Genomic DNA, 21021 nt, shown 5'->3' with positions numbered 1-21021 from the left:
CTTTCAAAATAACTTGTATTTTCAGGAAACTAGTAGACAGGTATTCGCACTGGGAATTTAGAAGATGGAGCATAATAGCTTCAAGTCTAGTTTTGTTATTTACTATGTAGTCTATGTTATGTGAACCACATACTTTGTAAACACTTTATTTCTAATGAAATGGTTGTTCATTACTTTGATTACTATGATGCATGTCTTGTGATACTAAACATGACGTCCTACACCCCAGAATGTTTCCGTCGTTCCGATTTTTGATGGGTTTTGAGCAAAACATCATTCCTATGGTGTACATGCAAACCCCAATAGCTTTTGGATCTAGTTTGTCTAACAGACATGCAATTGACTACCCAAAGCTATAAACCCTAGATCTAGCATACAATTAATCATATTAAAATAAAATAGGGTTTAGATCTGACCTTTGATTGTTATATAGTAATAACAGTCAATCCTTAGCTTCAGAAAGCTTAGTGCCTCAAGTGTTGCACCTCTAATGGAGTCACAAACACCACTAAGCAACAAGATGAAGAAGAGAAGAGAGGAGGCTGCCAAAATCGTCCAGAAACCCTAATCCAAGAGTTCACAACGTTTTTGTTGCATAAAGTGCCTTTATATACATGTAGGTTATTAGGGTTTACAACTAGGAAACCCTAATCTGGCTGCTTAAGCCCTAAGCAGCCCATGGACTCCTTTAACATATCCCTTGGACGAATTCTTTATGGGCTTCCCATGGAATTCGTCCAACCTATATTATTTAGGTAATCCATAGTCCAATTGTAATTATCTTATAATTACAAATCCAGTCCCCTAAGTTTAACTAATCTCTTTTAGCCACAAAATTAATTATTAATTAATTATTGACTAATATTAATTAAACAATATGATTTCTCATAATATCTTAATAAATCATAATTAATCCTTTCTCTCCTTAATTCATCCTACATATTGCTATGGTGAAGGCAACCCACAAGGACCATGCTCATAATCGGGTCAAGTACATACCAAAATAGTTATGGACTTAGACACTAATCCAACAGTCTCCCACTTGGATAAGTCTAATAACTATTTTTCATATGACTTCAGAACTTGATCAACAATCGTAGCTTTCATAAGCCGCTGTCAACTCTGATCTTATCAGATACGTGTGTCCTTTAGATAAGGGATCATATATTCCTCCATTCTCAAGATATCGTATAGACACAAGACATCAATTTCAATCATTCTCTCTATACTGTTTCCCGACTTCCGATTTATGACGACTGACAACAGACTACTATTGAACACATCAACTTAGTCTCGGCTTGGCCAAGTGCTTAGGTGTCATCACTAAATCATCAAGGGGCCCACATATATCGCTTTTATCCACTTTGGGTAAAAGGAATGGATAAACTTCGACTCAAATGCTCGCTTGCATTCACTGATCGAATCATACACAACAATAAGTTTTATAACACCAAGTTACTGGTGTGTTTACATATTATCAATGTGCAACCGACCAACAAATAACAACTCACACGTCTCGGTTTCAAGAGTATACAATATTATCGACTCACAATCACTCGCGATATAAACCATGAAGTTATTCACGTGAGCGTGGGTTTAATCCAATACTCTAATCTTATCAAAGTACTCATGGACTATGAAACAAACTTGTGCTATGTCTAAACTCTTTAGACAATCTACAGACTCTTCATGACAGTCTTCCTTCATACCTACTTCCAACGTATGACCGACTGTGGAGGTTCAAATAACCCAGTTATTCTGGAAGTCAAAACATGCAAAATGAAACACAACAATAATACTTAATCCTATATCGCCCCAAACTCGTGGGAGTAAATAAAACACTTTTGTTTAAACACCATATTGATTACTCATTATTCATCGTTTACTGTTTCAAAAAATCAACTTATTACTCAAATTACAACAATAGATGTCCCATGCACAAAGCATGCACACTATGTTTCCTATGGTCCATACTTTGTGAAATAGATCAATTGAAATTTTTTCCAATGATGCTCATTTCACAATTCCCAATCCTTATCAGTAGTGTTAGAACACAAGGTTCTTGCCATTACTAGAATATGCTAGATTCTAACATTTTATTCAACGATCCTTTTGCAAAGTCATAGCACAAAAGTCACCAAGACTTGGCCAATGAAAATTACAAAGTACTCTATCGGAAATTGTTACAAGACAATTCCATAGACGTAAAGTCTCACATTCAAAGTACATTCCTTTGAACATCATTATTGCATAAAAGTTTCTAATCTAGACATGGATTCTCAATGTCCAACTCCAAATATGGAAACATTTCCACATTTGCCATATGACAAATTATTCTTAATAGAATCTTATCTATTCATAATAATATCAATGTGGTCCATCCAATACCATACTTCCAACTACTCACAAGAGACCGATCCTCAACGAACTTTGGATCGTCTTTTGATAGTTGTTTAATTAATTTATTCAAAACTGATTCTAGTCCTTTTTCCCTCTTAATGCGCTAGACATTTGGAAAATTTTAGAATGGTCAAATATTATAACATTTGCAATCGATCCTATACCTGAAGCGTATGGGACACGATGCATAATGTCTTACATAAAGATATGATATTTTATCAATCTCCTACCATAATATTTTATGTGTCACGTTCTCACAATTCGAACTATGAAGAGGGATGCCGTAATTATAATCGAAATTTGAGAACACACTATGTATCCTTTGACTATATTTATTAAAATTTCTCAATCTAAGCTTTAGATTTGGAACGAAGTATAATATTCTCTCCCTTAATCATAGCAAAACAACTTTTCAACCCATCCAACTTTGCATATTGAATCTTTGTTTTTTCTATAAGTAATATTGCTAACTTGCAATACTTGCCATAATAATCCTACCAACATAACACTTATGATCCCACTATCATGATGATTATTATCATATAAGCATAACACTTATGCTCCCACTAGCTTTGACATGTATTTAGAAAACAACTGAACTTCCAGAAAACGATGCCTATTGAATTTATGAAGTTCATATTTCTAATACTAGATGCTTCGATAAGCCTTTATCTAAGCTTCTTAAACTTATACACCTTTGCCTTAGATAGCTCATATGTGTGTCTAAACAATTTAGAACTTATATCAATAAGTCCTAAGTGTTAGACTAATTGCCAAATCTCACAATTCGAACTATGGAAAGGGATGTTGTAACCATAATCGAATTTGAGAATACAATTTTCACAATTGCTATCTTCTTAAAATCTATCTTAGTGAAAGCATTGCCTCAAAGTCATTTTCATGAAGGAGGGAATCTTATGACACTTATATTTTTATGGTGTATGAGTTCCTATCCATGTGAATTTTCCAAAACCAAAGTTTGCGACGAATCCAATCTCATATGGACTAAACTTTCTTAATCTTGATTTCTTGCCTTATGGTAAAACGAGTGCCCACCATGTCTTCCAAGTAGTTTAGCAACTTATGCTTACCTATCAATTTACTTTCCATCGACCAAGGTGCTTTGTCTTTATGCATTCAAATGAGAACTCATAGAACCCACATGCATAATTAACTCAATTGGAATGGCACAGAAACAAAATAATGTCAACACGATAGGTTGTAAACCTCAAGTCGTGTGCTAGTGACGATAAGGTTTATTCTTGATTTGTTCTTGAAACTTTTTCAAGATCATTAAAACTCCCACTGTCCTCTTGACATATATGATTCTCTTGTTAGGAAACTATCCTAGACAAACAAATATTCAAGAGTTAGTGTAGTTCTTATCAAGACAAAACACTTCATATAATTCGTCCTAGTTGGTCTTTGTCTTATTTACGACATCACAACTTACCAATTTCAAATGTACAAGAATAAGAAACTTTCTTATTCTACATTTGATAAGTGTTACAAACCTACTAAAGAATTCTCACTCAAGTCACAATCTTGACTCTAAGACTTGATATTGGAACGAAGTATGATTGACTTCTTGATTTAACTATTTCTACAATTCTCGATTCCTCTTCTTAGACATGGAATTGCACTAAGATTCTCTTAGAGGATCAATTGAGACATGGTTCTTAATCATTAAGACCCATCATAAAACACAATAAAAGGTACTCTCCCTTCTTCTTAGAACAAAGAAACTTTTATCTTTCTGCCTTATTGATTCTTCTTATTCGTTCTGCCATTCATTGAAACTCTTCCAATCAACTCAGAATTACACTTATTCTTATAAGTATAATCATATTTACTAAACTTTTAGTAAATCATGACGAATATCTTTATTACTCTTGTGGTGGACTTGATTGATGCAAAACATTGTGAACTCGATCTCCTAGTCCTTCACTTGACTTTTTGTCAATGAATTAGTCTTGAATTTCCAATTATAAAGTTTCTCATTCATCACACAACCAAGTTGTATGATTCCAAGTTTCTGTCCAATTGAAACTTGGGTGATGAGAAACTCTCCCTATTTGGTAAATTCTCGATATTTCCACAAATAATATAATTAAGAATCAAATCCATTATTGCTAATAATAGAAACATTCAAACATCAATTTTTTATACATACCATTGCAAGGATAAATAAATAAGATAAAATCAAAATTTATTTTATTGCCGAAAAACTTGTCCTTACAATGTAATTCAACTGAAAAACTATGCTATTACATATTTCTTAGCAATCTACCCTAACTCTAAAGTAGCAGCTCAAAAATCCGATCTTTAAATCCATGCGATTGAAATCCATTTCTTCGTGATCAGATTCAACACGCTTCTTCCTTAAGCTTCCTTTCTTTTCTTCGATCCTGCAAAACATGAAAATGTAATCTTATCACATCATGTATTAAGAATAAAAAATAGGAACTTATAGAGTTAGTTGATGGATTTTACCTGAAGTAGAGCCATATGTCTTGACTCTCCCATATCTTAGATCTCTCAGGTAAACAGGGCAGCTTCATCTCCAATGCCCCTTTTCTTGGCAATGGAATCCCTTGGCACATTACATGGGACAATCTTATGCTCAGTCCTTTCTGGACTTTAAATGTTGCCAGTGTCCAATGAAGTGTAGGATTTTGATCGACCAATCAAGTTTGCTTGACCATTGAGCCAAATCATCGTTGATTCAGCAACAATAAGCAAATTGGTCAAATCAATGAGGGTCACGTCGTAAACCATCATACAGTACTCTCTTACGAACTCACTATACGAATCAGGAAGTGACTGAAGAACCCAGTCAACAGCCAACATCTATGAGATATCGACATCCAACATCCTTAACCTATCAATGTGTGACTTCACCTCTAAGACGTGTGCACCCACATGTTTCCCATCTTCGTGTTTACTTGCCAAAAGGGCTTGAGTGAGCTTGAACTTTTCAAGCCTTTGAACTTGTGGGTCAGGGAGAACAATTGGAGGAGGTGGAGGAAGTGAAGCATGACTCTCATTTCCTTGATCGTATCTTGGAACGTCATCTTCGTTTGGAAAGCTTGTTCCAAAGGATTTGGGAAGACCATTGTAAGATTCAGACATCTACAAAACTGGAGAAAATTCAAGTTAAGTTGATTGAGTCCTTAATAAAACACCCAAATGAGTTATTAAGGCTAGGATCCAACACAATATTCTAAAACCTAGAAAAGGGATGTCGTAATCTAGTTGCAAAATATTTGAAGGTAGGTAAATGACGATTTACTAATTTCCACCATGAAAAAACGAAAAGGAAGTTTAAGTTTTAAATGAATTGAAACTCCTAGATCTTTTGAGATTCATTGAACGTTTCAATGGCATGTTAAAATCTCGATTAGGCCATTCTATTTGTGACTGGGATGCCGAGGATCATAAATAAGGTGTGAATAGCCATACAATCACGTGGTGCACTCAATGCTACTATCACCTAATCAATGTGCCGGTTAGCCACACACACTCCATTGATCTATGACAAACATCGAGCCACCCTTCACTACCAATGCCAACCCCAAATTAGTGTGCCGATTAACCACACACACTCCACTAACGTCTCGACAAGGGTACAAAGTGTCATTCCATGGATTAGCACACAATTTCACATTTTGCCTAAAGTAACTATGATTTGGGAATTTATGAATGTATTTAGTTACTTTGTATACATCATTATACTTATAATGGAAGGTTTCGTCCTATCCTACCCGTTCGGCTAACGACCCTCCACTAGTCAATAGTGCGGTGGGTAAGAGTGGATACCCATTCAATCGCCATTTTATAGGCAATTTCCTTAAACACCCCTTATAGACCAGTTGCGTGAATGAGGCCTACTAACGGTAAGACTGACTGTTTACTCATACATATATATAATATTAGAATTTTAATGTTATATATAGTATAGGGTGTATTTTACACTTTTAAAATACTAGGTGGTCTAATTTAGCAAATTATACTTTTAATTTATTTAAATGTAAACCAAAACTTTATGCAATTATTAACTCACTTTTAATTATACACTTTAATTAATTAACAAAATCATAAGGTGTAATTTGAACTTTTCAAAATACAAGGGTTTTAGAATTTAAAATTTCAAATTAAGACTTTTAATTAAACTTTAAAATCCAAAACTTGAAGGCAAGTTTTGAAACTTTTCAAACTTAGAGTTTAGAATTTAAATATTCAAAATTAAACTTTTAATCAAAATTTAAATTCCAAATCTTGAGGACAAGTTTTGAAACCTTTCAAAACATTAATTTTAACTATTTAAATTTCAAAAACAAAACTTTTTAAGTTCAAATTAAAACTATTAAACCTAAAGGGTGTAAATAGAAACTTTTCAAACTTACTAGGTCAAATATTTATCTAATAACAATCCTATATTATCCATATTTAACAAAATCCATTAATTTTGATAAGGATAAACATTCCAAACATAAAAAATCGATTTTAGGCAATAAAATGAGTTTTGGTAATTATCCCCATCAAAATCTGGCTAGAAATTCGAAAATCCCATCAACAGAATAGCCAACTCGCCGAGTCCTCTTTGGAACTCGTCGAGTTCTTAGATCAACTCAGCGAGTCCATCAGGCAATGAGCAAAAAATTTCGATTTTTAGATCTTTAGCAGTCCAATTATGCATCTATTCAATAGAAAAACGACCTAGGCTCTGATACCACTGATGGGTTTTGAGCAAAACATCATTCCTATGGTGTACATGCAATCCCTAATAGCTTTTGGATATAGTTTGTCTAATGAACATGCAATTGACTATCCAAAGCTATAAACCCTAGATCTAGCATACAATTAATCATATTAATATAAAATAGGGTTTATATCTGACCTTTGATTGTTATATAGTAATAATAATCAATCCTTAGCTCGGAAAGCTTAGTGCCTCAAGTGTTGCACCTCTAATGGAGTCACAAACACCACTAAGCAACAAGATGAAGAAGAGAAGAGAGGAGGCTGCCAAAATCGTCCAGAAACCCTAATCCAAGAGTTCACAACGTTTTTGGTGCATAGAGGGCCTTTATATACATGTAGGCTATTAGGGTTTACAACTAGGAAACTCTAATCTGGCTGCTTAAGCCCTAAGCAGCCCATGGACTCCTTTAACATATCCCTTGGATGAATTCTTTATGGGCTTCCCATAGAATTCGTCCAACCTATATTATTTAGGTAATCCATGGCCCAATTGCAATTATCTTATAATTACTAATCCAGTCCCCTAAGTTTAATTAATCTCTTTTAGCCACAAAATTAATTTTTAATTAATTCTTGACTAATATTAATTAAACAATATGATTTCTCATAATATATTAATAAATCATAATTAATCCTTTCTCTCCTTAATTCATCCTACATATTGCTATGGTGAAGGCAGCCCAAAAGGACCATGCTCATAATCGGGTTAAGTACATACCAAAATAGTTATGGACTTAGACACTAATCCAACAGTTTAGGGGTGTGACAAAATGATACGTGGGTTCGTGTTGAGTTTATCGCCATAGATAACGAGGGCTTCGCCAGATGGCAGGTTGAGGCGAATGGCGTTTTTCAAAACAAAGAATGCCAGCATGATTGGGGCTCAACCGATCCATGCCGATGATGACATCGAATCTTTTTATGGAGATCGACATAAGGCCGATTAGAAATGAAAAATCGTTTAAAGTGAGGGTGCGTCCTACGAATACGTCGTTAGTGTTCTCTTTCTTTTCGTTAGCCATCTCGACAGTGAACGTTTCGGTTAGAGTTTGGGACTTGTGTTTAAGTAGGTGTTTAAATGCATGACTGACAAAACTCCTCTCCGCACCACTATCAAAGAGAATGCATGCATAAGAGTTGTCTAGGAGGAACGTTGTAACATCCAATTTTTCGAGTCCGAAAAATTTCGATTTTGATATAACGACTTAGAAAACATTCATAAGAAAATATCATCAAGTCATATAATTTCGTAAAAACCAAAATCTCATGTCTGAAAATCATATCATAAAAGTAGTAACAGTGTCAGAGTACAATCCCAAGAAATCTCATAATGTAGAATCCAATGTGTGTATGATGTGCAGCTACCGCGCCGACTCCTTCCCCTTTGTTGAAGAGGTACCTGAAACAAAACTGAAAACTGTAAGCACGAAGCTTAGTGAGTTCCCCCTATCGTACCACATATCATACAATCACATAGCATACATACTGTCGGACAATTCTAGGGTACTCCACCTACTCGGTACGGCCATTCTGGGGTGCCGACTCACCCGTGTCAGGCCATTATGGGGAGCTGACCTACCCGTGTCAAGCCGTTCTGGGGTGCTGACGTACCCATCGGTCCTAACAACCAAACCTCGGGGACTATTCCACCCCTACAACTGCTATCACATATATCATAACATAACCTACTGTCAGACATATTTGGGGTGCCTAGCCTACCGTTTGGTCCGAACAACCGAACTTGGGGACTATTCCCCTCCTACTACCGCTATCACATATAACATATCATGCCAGCATATAAACATATCATCAAATACTGTCAGACATATCTGGGGTGCCTGACCTACCCTTTGGTCCTAACAACCGAACTCTACTATTATCACATATAACTTATCATGCCAACATATAACATATCAGGTAGTAACAAACCTAGATGATATCACAAAAAAATCATTTAACATACAACTCCTGCTGGTGGGCCGACATTGTGGCCGTAGACCCACCGCTACTGGAAGGTAACTCACCTCGTATGAATGAATGCTGTCAATCCGAGTGTGAAGTCCCTGTCTGCAGCTCCGGTGATTCTCCGGCTATTATTCCCATAAAGAGACTTAGTTAGAAGTTGATAACTACTCTTAGGGTAAAATTGTTGGGTTTTATATAAACAATCCTATGTGTGCATGCCACCCTATATTTGGATCTATGTTTCCACTATTAGTTATACAACTTTATGAACACAAAAGAAACCTGACATGCTACTACTATTTTCGAAATCCACATAGAAGAATAGAATACATACCTTTTGTTGTTATATAGTAATAACAACTAGTTCCTTGAATCTCCTTAGCTTTGAAAGCAAGTACCACAAGTGTAGTACCTCTAATGGCTCACAAACACCAAGAGCAAGAGGATGACTTAGGAGAAGAGGAGAGGCCCCCAAAAACGTCTAGAAACCCTAAGGAAACTCTTTGCACCGTTTTTGGTGCTCTAGGGGTCCTTAAATAGTGAGGCTATTAGGGTTATCAAACAAGGATACCCTAATTTGATTGCTTAGGCCCTAAGCAGCCCATTGACTCCCTTCTTAGAGGCCTTGGACGATTTCTAATGGGTTTCCCCATAAAATTCGTTCACCCCTCTGATATGGAGTCCATTAGCCCAATATTCAACTATCACACAATTGACAATTATAGTCCCCTTTATTTAATTAATGTCTTTTAGCCACAAAATTAATTCTTATTAATTCTTGACTATTATTGATTAAACAATATGATTTCTCTTTTAATATATTATTCATATAATATATTAATAAATCATAATTAATCCTCTTTCTCCATAAATCATCCTATCAAGTTGCTTTGGTGAAGGCAACCCAAAAGGACCATGCACAATCGGGTCAAGTACATACCAAAATAGTTATGGACTTAGACACTAATCCAAAAAAATGACTATTTTACCCTTGACCATAGTCAATATCCTGGTCAAAGTCAACTTCCAATTGACCTGACTCGCCGAGTTGGGCCGCCAACTCGCCGAGTCCCTATTCTTTCATCTGGCCCCCTCCCGACTCTACTCGTCGAGTTTAGCAAAGACTCATCGAGTTCTCCTTCTAGAATATCATCGAATGAACCTTCATCCGACTCGCCGAGCTGTATGAACAACTCGTCGAGTTCACCTTCATCCTATGAACATGTCCAGTCTGCGACTCGCCGAGTTGTATGAACAACTCGTCGAGTCCATCTTTAAGGGGTTGGGAGATTGCCTTGGACTTGCCGAGTCTGTTCATACACTCGCCGAGTCCTATGATTCCTAGGTCCATGGCTAAGTCTAATATATCGCGTCACTCCCCTGGACCCCTCTAAGACCCTTCTAAAACTCAACTGGGTTCCTTCGAACCTCAACAGACGGGGGACTCGAGCCCTGGACTCGCCAAGTTCCAATAACAAATCGACGAGTAAGTGGTATCCAAGTCTTATATCTCGATTTATGATGCACAATACTCATCCAGAAGACAGATCTGGGCTTCTATTATTTATCTAGCACGTAAAGTTATGATCTTTATGTGCATGCATGGGAATATAAGCTTAATGGACCCAAAAATGAGGTCTAAAGGTGCATGTGGCTCTCTAAGGCTACAAAGTTGGCCACTTTAAGCCATGTAGTCCCCTAAGGACCCTGGATCTGGAGTCTTAACCCTCAACCATGCTTGCACTCATGATTGGTAACCAAAATTGGTTCCTAAAAGCCCTAATTCACCCCAAAAAGGGATCTAGAACATGAATGAACAAGGTATAAACTTTATACCTCTAAGGAACTGTAGATGCTGCACAAACACGAAATCCCCTGGTTTCCTCTTGGCTTCTCAAGCTTTTCCTTCTTTCTTGTGATCACAAACTACCAAAATCACCAAAAAGGGCCTTAGATCTCGCAAAACGATTAGGGTTTCAGTATGAGGTGTTATGGGAGCATAAGGGACGATGGAGGTTGCATTAAGACGTTTAAATAGGGTGAAATCCCTCAAATTTAGGGTTTTGTCCAAACTGCGCGTACTCGTCGAGTCGTTTGCCGATTTGCCGAGTAGGTCACTAAACGCCCGCATCCAAAGTCGATTCTACTCGACAAGTTGGACCTTCAATTCACCGAGTCCAATGCCAAAATCATACAATTACTTAAATGAAAATACATACCAGGAACCGGGTGCTATAAATCTCCCCCACTTATTTTAGACTTCGCCCTCAAAGTCTGCTGCTTGATCTTGAAAAATCTCTGGGTAATGCTCCATCATCTCGTCCTCCGGCTCCCACGTCCATTCCAAGCCCTTTTGGTGCCGCCACTGCACCTTTACCAGCTGCACTCTCTTGTTCCTCATCTCCCTTGACTTCATGTCAAGGATTTCCACTGGCCGCTCGATGTAGTTCAAGCTGTCATCAACCTGAATGTCCTCCAAAGGCACCACCGCTGAATTGTCGACCAAGCATTTCCGCAACTGGGAGACGTGAAATGTGCTATGAATCTGACTGAGTTCCACTGGCAGATCCAACCTATACGCCACCTTGCCCACCCAGGCTATAACCCTGAAGGGTCCAATATACCTGGGGCCCAGCTTGCCCTGCTTCCGGAATCGAATGATGCCCTTTCATGGCGACACCTTCAGGAGGACCATATCCCTGACCTGGAACTCCAGGTCCGAGCGACGCTTGTCGGCATAACTTTTCTGTCGACTCTGAGCAGTCTGAAACCTTCTCTTGACCTGTTGAATCCTTTCTGTCATCTTGAGCACCACTTTGGTGCTCCCCATGACCCCCTGGCCCACCTCACCCCAACATATCGGGGTCCAACACTTCCTCCCGTATAACATCTCAAATGGAGGATGATCGATACTCGTGTGGTAGTTGTTGTTGTAGGAGAACTCAGCTAATGGGAGATAGGTATCCCAACTACCACCGATATCCAACACGCACACCCGCAACATATCCTCTAGTGTCTGGATGGTCTGCTCGCTCTGTCCATCCGTCTGAGGGTGAAAAGCGGTGCTAAAGTGTAGACGAGTATCCAACTCATCGTGCAATTTCTTCTAAAATCTAGAAGTAAACCGCACATCTCTGTCGGAAATCACGGAGACTGGCACTCCATGCTGAGCCACCACCTCTCGAATGTAGATGTCGGCCAACTTTTCAGCTGATATATTCTCTTGGATCGATATGAAATGGGCACTCTTGGTCAATCGATCCACGATGACCCATATGGAATCTACTCCCCGCGTGGTCGTGGGAAGTTTGGTGATGAAATCCATGGTAATATCTTCTCATTTCCACATGGGAATATCTAACAGTTGCATCTTGCCGTGTGGCCTCTGGTGCTTGGCCTTGACCTTCCTGCAGGTTAAGCATCGCTCCACATACCATGCTATATCCTGCTTCATGCAGGGCCACCAATAGTCAATGCGAAGATCCCTATACATCTTCGTCGCCCCGGGATGGATAGAAAACTTGGATTTGTGCGCCTTTTCTATCAATATCTGGCACACGCCTCCATGATAGGGGACCCACACCCTACGGTGAAGAGTCAATAACCCTCGGCTATCATAGTCGAAGGAGGAAACCTGACCCACTATACGCTCCCTCTTCCGATGTTCCTCCTTCATAGCCTCCTGCTGGGCCTCTCGGATCTGCTCCAACAGTGGAGTCACTACTGTCATCCGCATGCAAATGTCTCTGATTGGCACTGCCTTACGACTAAGCGCATCGACCACCACATTAGCTTTCCCCGGGTGGTAAAGGATCTCGCAATCATAATCCTTCACCACATCTAACCACCGACGCTGCCTTATGTTCAGATTCGGCTGATCCATAAGGTATCTCAGACTCTTATCGTCCGTGTAGACAGTACAACGAACCCCATAAAGATAGTGTTGCCAAATCTTGAGGGAGAAGACGACCACCCCCAACTCCAAATCGTGCGTCAGGTAGTTCGCCTCATGAGGCTTCAACTGTCTCGGGGTGTAGGTGATGAAATGTCCTCTCTGCATCAATACCGTGCCCAAACCCGCAATAGACGCGTCGCAGTATGCAACAAAATCCTCTACGACCTCAAGCAGGGCTAAGATTAGCGCCTCGCACAATCTCTGTCTCAGTGTCTCGAATGTTGCCTGCTGCTCAGGCCCCCAGCGAAAGACTACGTCCTTTTTCGTTAGCCGAGTCAAGGGTACAACTATCTTAGAGAAATCATGGATGAATCTCCGATAGTAGCCGGCTAATCCCAGGAAACTCCGAATCTTAGATGGAGACTTCGTAACCTCCCATCTCATCACAGCCTCCACCTTGGCTGGGTCGACCAGAATACCGTTCTGTTTGACAAGGTGCCCAAGAAACTGCACCTCGTGCAACCAGAACTCACACTTCGAGAACTTGGCGTACAAGCTCTCCCTCCTTAGAGTATCCAAAAGCTCTCGCAGATGCTCCTCATGCTGCTCATGCGTCTTGGAGTAGACCAGGATATCATCAATAACAACTATCACAGACCGATCCAGCGTCGGTCTACACACACGGTTCATGAGGTCCATGAACACAACAGGAGCATTGGTGAGCCCTAAGGGCATCACCACGAAATCGTAGTGGCCATAGCGAGTCCAAAAAGCAGTCTTTTGTATATCCTCATCCCTGACTCGCATCTGATGGTAGCTTGACCGCAAGTCTATCTTGGAAAACCAAGATGCTCACTGAAGTAGGCCGAACAAGTCGTCTATCCTCGGAAGTGGGTAACGGTTTTTCACCGTTACCTTATTCAGCTCCCGGTAATCTATGCACATGCGATGCGACCCGTCCTTCTTCTTGACAAATAGGATCAGGGCTCCCCAGGGCGAGCTACTCGGCCAGATGAATCCCTTGTCCAGCAGCTCCTGCAGCTGCATAGACAACTCTTGCATCTCGGGAGGAGCCAACCGATATGGTGCCTTGGCTATCGGAGCCGCACCAGGGACTAGGTCGATCCTGAACTCCACCTGTGGCTCCGGAGGTATCCCACGATGCTCCTCTGGGAACACATTGCGTAGTCCCGCACCACCAAAACATCGTCCACCGTCGCCTTACCCCCCCCCCCCCCCCCCGTGGGTATCCATAACATAGGCGACATACCCAGCGCAGCCCAGCTGTAGGTAGCACCTAGCCCTAACTGCTGAACATAATGTGGCCTCTCGCCGTGGATCACCAACTCTCCCCCACTTGGGGTCCTAACTCGCACTAACTGTTGATCGCAGTCTATCACCGCCCTATTAGGGCTCAACCAATCCATGCCTATAATCACCTTGTTCCCACGCAACGAAATGGGAACCAAGTCTACCATGCAGCACTCCTCGAATAGCCTAAATACGCAATCCCTGAAAATCGTTGATGCTTTCACCGATCGATCATTGGCAATATCAACCTCTAAAGGGCAATCCAACCCGCCCGAAGACTCAGGGAAACTCTTGCTAAGTGTAAGAGAAACAAAAGATCGAGTGGAACCTGAATCAAACAACACCCGCACTGGGATACCATTCACATGGAACGATCCTAAACATGTATACACATAACACATCAATATCATACGCATCATATAAATAAAAACCAGGGAGAAGAAATCATACCCGTCACCACATCGGGTGGGGTGCGTGCCTCCTCGGTAGTCAACTGGAAGGCCTGACTCCTCACCACTGGAGCCTCTGCCTTGCCCTGTCGGCCATCCGTAATCCACAGAGTCGTTGGAGCTGGTGCCTTCACTAGCGCTGCTGCTGTCAACTGGGGGCAATTAGCCTTTTTATGGCCCCTCTGGTTATAGTGGAAACACAGTAACTCAGATGTTTGAATAGTAGGTGCAGGGGCGGTACAATCCCTACTGAAGTGCCCCGTATTGCCACACTAGTAGCAGCCCGACAATCCCAACCTATAAGCTCCCTCGTGTGGTTTGCCGCATTTCTTGCAGCGGCTCTGTCCCGACTAGCCTTTTTGGCCTAGTGTCTGATCCCTTGGCCTTCTTCCCCGAAGCCCCAGTCATGTGTCCATCCTCGACCTTCCTCTTACGGATGTGCTCCAAATCAATCTCTCTCTCTCCCTTGCCCTGAAAATCATGGAATCTAGGGTAGGACAAACCGAAAATCTGACATGCTCTCGAATATCGGCTCGCAACATGTCGTGATAGCGAGTCCTCCTCATATCCTCGTCTCCCACATATTGGGGCACCAATAAAGCCCTCTTACAGAACTTGGCGGTGATCTCCGCCACTGTCTAAGTTGTATGCCTCATATCTAGGAACTCTCAGGCCAAATGTTAATGCTCCACCACAAGTGAGAACTCAGCCCTGAACCGGGTCACAAAATCCGGCCACGTCATAGCCTCGATAGCCGAGGCTCCCAGAGAGTCATCAACCGACTCCCACCGATCCCTGGCCCTGTCGCTAAAGCATCCTGCTGCATATCGTACCTTCGACCCCTCGGGGCAGAAGTTGGTCAACTGTGCAGACTCAATGTATGCAATCCACCGTCTGGCAACAATGGGGTCCTTTTCCCCCATGGAAATCCGACACACCACTGCCCCTGAAGTCCTTAAAGGACAGTGTAGCTAGCTGGTCGCCATGTCGCTCCTGAATGCCCTGAGGCGATCCTCCATCAACTCTACTATCACGTAGCCTCTCATTCACTGGTTCGGAACCTGAACCCGAACCTAATCCCTCTCCCGAACTGCCAACTGCTCGTCTAGGACGTAGCACCACCATTCTGTAAGCACATAATGACAATCGTCAGAAATACTGATATATTCAGACGGATCACATCTACCACAAGTTCCCTGGTCTTGTCTCAGCCTTCCTCGATTTAAATACGGATCCTCTACTTTTAGTAGTATGGTCCCATACTACCTTCCACATTTATCTGTACTTTCCTCAAGAACTGCCTTGACTCCACCAAGTCCCTTCTACTACTACTCCTCTCTGCTACTCTCATCCTAGGCTTACCCTAGGGAAATCTCCGACTCCAATCAATCCTCAGCTGCTGAAGGCCTCTTCGTAATGCCAATTATCACCTGAATACTATCGCATGCAACGAGGCTCGGATAATCCTTCGAGTAAGGGACTCATCCCTACCATGGTTAAGACTCAGACAAGAGCTACGCAATAGGGTCAAATCCAATACTCTAAGATTATTCAACCTTGATTGCATGTGACTTTAACGTATTCACCTAATAGCTAACTCCTATTATTCAGAATCCCACAAAGCGCAAAGCAAGCAGCATTCAGACAAAAAGGGAACAAACTTAAGCAATTTTATTCACATAACAAGAATCTGTACTACCATGCGATGTAAGATCATATAATCAGGCATAACCTAAACAGGCTATCCTATCTCCGTCTAATCAACACTATCATGCAGCTCAAAGCACATATAACAGGCACATAAGGCATCCTTCCTAAATCCTCAGTCCTAATCTAGCATGCAGATCTACTAGCTGGTAATCATAACATAAACTTGTATGGGTACTTTGGGGAAAACTTACTTGAGCTCGGCCGATCGCGCACATCACACACCTTGTTCTTTCTCAAAACTCTTTAACTTAGATTTTAGAAAACCATTTTCTTTGTAAAAATCTTTTAATCCCTCAGTTTGAGTCCAGACACTCCCGAGAGCGTGTCCGAATCCCTCAAACCAAGGCTCTGATACCAACTTGTAACATCCCATTTTTCGAGTCCGAAAAATTTTGATTTTGATATAACGACTTAGAAAAACATTCATAAGAAAATATCATCAGGTGATATCATTTCGAAAAAACCAAAATCTCATGTCTGAAAATCATATCATAAAAGTAGTAACAATGTCAGAGTACAATCCCAAGAAATCTCATAATGCGGAATCCAATGTGTGTATGATGTGCAGCTACCGTGTTGGCTCCTTCCCCTTAGCTGAAGAGGTACCTAAAGCAAAACTGAAAAATGTAAGCACGAAGCTTAGCGAGTTCCCCCATCGTACCACATACCATACAATCACATAGCATACATACTGTCGGACAATTCCGGGGTGCCCGACCTACCCGGTACGGCCATTCTGGGGTGCCGACCTACCCGTGTCAAGCCGTTCTAGGGTGTTGACCTACCCTTCAGTCCTAACAACCGAACCTCAGGGACTATTCCACCCCTACTACTGCTATCGCATATATCATAACATAACCTATTGTCAGACATATCTGGGGTGCCTGACCTACCCTTCGGCCCGAACAACCGAACTTGGGGACTATTCCCCTCCTATTACCGCTATCACATATAACATATCATGCCAGCATATAAACATATCATCACATACTGTCAGACATATCCGGGGTGCCTGACCTACCCTTCGGTCCTAATAAACCAAACTCTACTATTATCACATATAACTTATCATGTCAGCATATAACATATCAGGTAGGAGCAAACCTAGATGATTTCACAAAAACAATCATCTTACATACAACTCTTACTGGTGGGCCGACATTGTGGCCGTAGACCCACCGCTACTGGAAGGTAACTCACCTCGTATGAATGAATGATGTCAATCCGAGTGCAAAGTCCCTGTCAGCTGCTCCGACGATTCTCCAGCTATTATTCCCATAAAGACGCTTAGTTAGAAGCTGATAACTACTCTTAGGTTAAAATGACTATTTTACCCTTGGCCATAGTCAATATCATGGTTAAAGTCAACTTCCAATTGACCCGACTCGCCGAGTTGGGCCGCCAACTCGCCGAGTCCCTATTCTTTCATCTGGCCCCCTCCCGACTCTACTCGTCGAGTTTAGCAAAGACTCGACGAGTTCTCCTTCTACAATATCATCGAATGAACCTTCATCCGACTCGCCGAGCTGTATAAACAACTCGTCGAGTTCACCTTCATCCTATGAACATGTCCAGTCTGCGACTCACCGAGTTGTATGAACAACTCGTCGAGTCCATCTTTAAGGGGTTGGGAGATTGCCTTGGACTCGTGATGTGTGTGAAACAAACTAGTTTTAACCCTACTAACTTAGACACAAAATAAACACACGAAAGGTAGTGTACCTATCGATTAGTAATATAGTTCATGCAAGTAGGGTATCGAACACGGGGAACGGTAAACAATTAAAATAAATGCTAATATTATCTAAATAAAACAAGTGATAGAAAATGGGTTTTCTCTAGTTTTGCAAGACTAGAAACTTAAACAATTAACTAAAATTTAAACTAATAAACTAAGAACTAGATAAACAAAGATTCAACTAAATTCAATAACGAAGGGAACTTCTGTTTAGTTCAACTCAATTGATCCTATGGTTGATATTATGGTAATAGTGCAATGGATTAATTCTTTTATTGGCTACCGATTCAAGTGATTAGATTCATGTTCGCTGCACTAATCCTTAGAGAACAAACTAACTCAAACAGTGGCCAGTTGTCTAATTTAATTCAATTCACTAGGTTATTTATTCAGGTTAATTTAGAACTGTAATGGTTAACTAATTTGGTCCTTTAGTTAACCTATTGTTGATGGTATCACACAAGCTCTCACATGAATTTACCTATTTTTCTTATTAATTCTAGTTTCATGTTCATTAATCCTAGACATATGATAAATTGGTCACATAAACATATGAAGTTAACAACTAAGAGATGTTCATGCAGCTCAATTATCGTCCTATTAATAGAAAAATAGTTATCATTCACACATAAGGTTCTTTAACAAGCTAGAATCAACAAAATCACCGATATTAAATCAATCCTACCATAAATCAAACCATAATCACAAAATCATCTATCCTAAACATAAGGTATGAGTTTTTAGCTCATATCTACAACAAATAACAAACTAAAAACATAATCTAATGATTGAAACATGGTTTATGCAAAAGATTAAGATAAAAGTAGTGTGTTATTGCATTTGATCTTCTTCCAAGTTGATATCTAGGTTGAAATCTCGAAAACCACAACTTCTAAGAACCCTTCTGGCCTCCAAAAATCGTCCTAAACTTCCCCCATTAGTTAGGGTTCGAATGAGAAGTATTTATATATATATATATATATATATATATATATATATATATATATATATTCTGAAAACAGGGGCTACTCGGCGAGTCTAGTGACCTACTCGTCGAGTCCATCACTTAAATTCCTGTGTTTCTGACCAACTCGTCGAGTTGATGGCCTACTCGTCGATTCCGTTTGGAATCAGCATTTTCTCAAAACACGAAAGTCGTCCGAAATTGTGTCTAGTTTTCACAACATTTTGAATCTCGTCAATCAGAGTTACGGTTCACGAGCTAAGGCCAAAACACTGACGAGGGGTCAAGCTATCCAGCAACATCCTTCTTCATTCAAAATCCAAGATCCAAGCGTCCAATCGCTAGTTCCGCTTCCTTTTCCACCCGAGCATGTCATTGTTGCTGAAAAATGAAATTCTAAACTAATTAAGCACCTTTTTTCATTAAATGAGACAAAAAAACATAAAGTATTAAGATAATGCATGAATTTTATAACTAAATATGCTCATATCAACTCGTCGAGTCTGTTCATACACTCGTCGAGTCCTATGATTCCCAGGTCCATGGCTAAGTCTAATATATCGAGTCACTCCCCTGGACCCCTCTAAGACCCTTCTAACACTCAATTGGGTACCTTCGAACCTCAATAGACGGGGGACTCGAGCCATGGACTCGCCGAGTTCCAATAACAAGTCGACGAGTCGGCATTATCCAAGTCTTATATCTCGATTTCTGATGCACAATACTCATCCAAAAGACAGATCTGGGCTTCTAAGATTTATCTAGCACATAAAGTTATGAACTTTATGTGCACGCATGGGAGTATAAGCTTAATGGACCCAAAAATGAGGTCTAAAGGTGCATGTGGCTCTCTAAGGCTACAAAGTTTGCCACTTTAAGTTATGTAGTCCCCTAAGGACCCTGGATCTGGAGTCTTGACCCTAAAACATGCTTGCACTCATGATTGGTCACCAAAAATGGTTCCTAAAAGCCCTAATTCACTCCAGAAAGGGATCTAGAACATGAATGAACAAGGTATAAGCTTTATACCTCTAAGGAACTGTAGATGCTGCACATACTTGAAATCCCCTGGTTTCCTCTTGGCTTCTCAAGCTTTTCCTTATTTCTTGTAATCACAAACTACCAAAATCACCAAAAGGGCCTTAGATCTCACAAAACGATTAGGGTTTCAGTATGAGGTGTTATGGGAGCATAAGGGACGATGGAGGCTGCATTAAGACATTTAAATAGGGTGCAATCCCTAGGATTTAGGGTTTTGTCCAAACAGCGCCTACTCGTCGAGTCGGTTTGCCGACTCGCCGAGTAGGTCACTAAACTCCAGCGTCCAGAGTTGATTCTACTCGACAAGTTGGACCTTCAACTCGCCGAGTCCTAGGACAAAATGTTACAATTAATTAAATGAAAATACGTACCAGGAACCGGGTGCTACAAACGTACCCGTAACTATAGTGGGATCAGAAACAACCTCCTCCTGACCCATTGCTAGCACTTTCCCCGTATTGCCAGCAGTCGTTGCTTTAAAAAAATATCTCTTTTAGTTCCCAGTTTCACCACAACTGTAGTAGGCTTAGCCTATTCCAGCTCCAGCAGCCTGATTAGTGGGTTGGACTGGTGCTTTGCAAAAACGGGTTGTGTGCCCCTTTTTGCTACAATTGGTGCACTGCATGTCATGACAAGGCCTGTGATGATGAAAGTTACATTTATCGCACCTTCGAAGAGTTCCAACATATCTACTGGCAGGCGCTTGAGTAGTGGGAGCAGCAACAGGAATGGTAGCAGCGTGGACTGCCACTGTCTGTTGCTTCTTGGAGGGCTATTGCGACGA

The sequence above is a fragment of the Lactuca serriola genome, chromosome 3, assembly GCF_051521515.1.
Source record: "Lactuca serriola cultivar US96UC23 chromosome 3, Lser_US96UC23_V15, whole genome shotgun sequence".
Taxonomy (NCBI): Eukaryota; Viridiplantae; Streptophyta; class Magnoliopsida; order Asterales; family Asteraceae; genus Lactuca; species Lactuca serriola.
The sequence above is the reverse complement of the archived record's forward strand: the minus strand, read 5'-3'. Positions refer to the sequence as shown.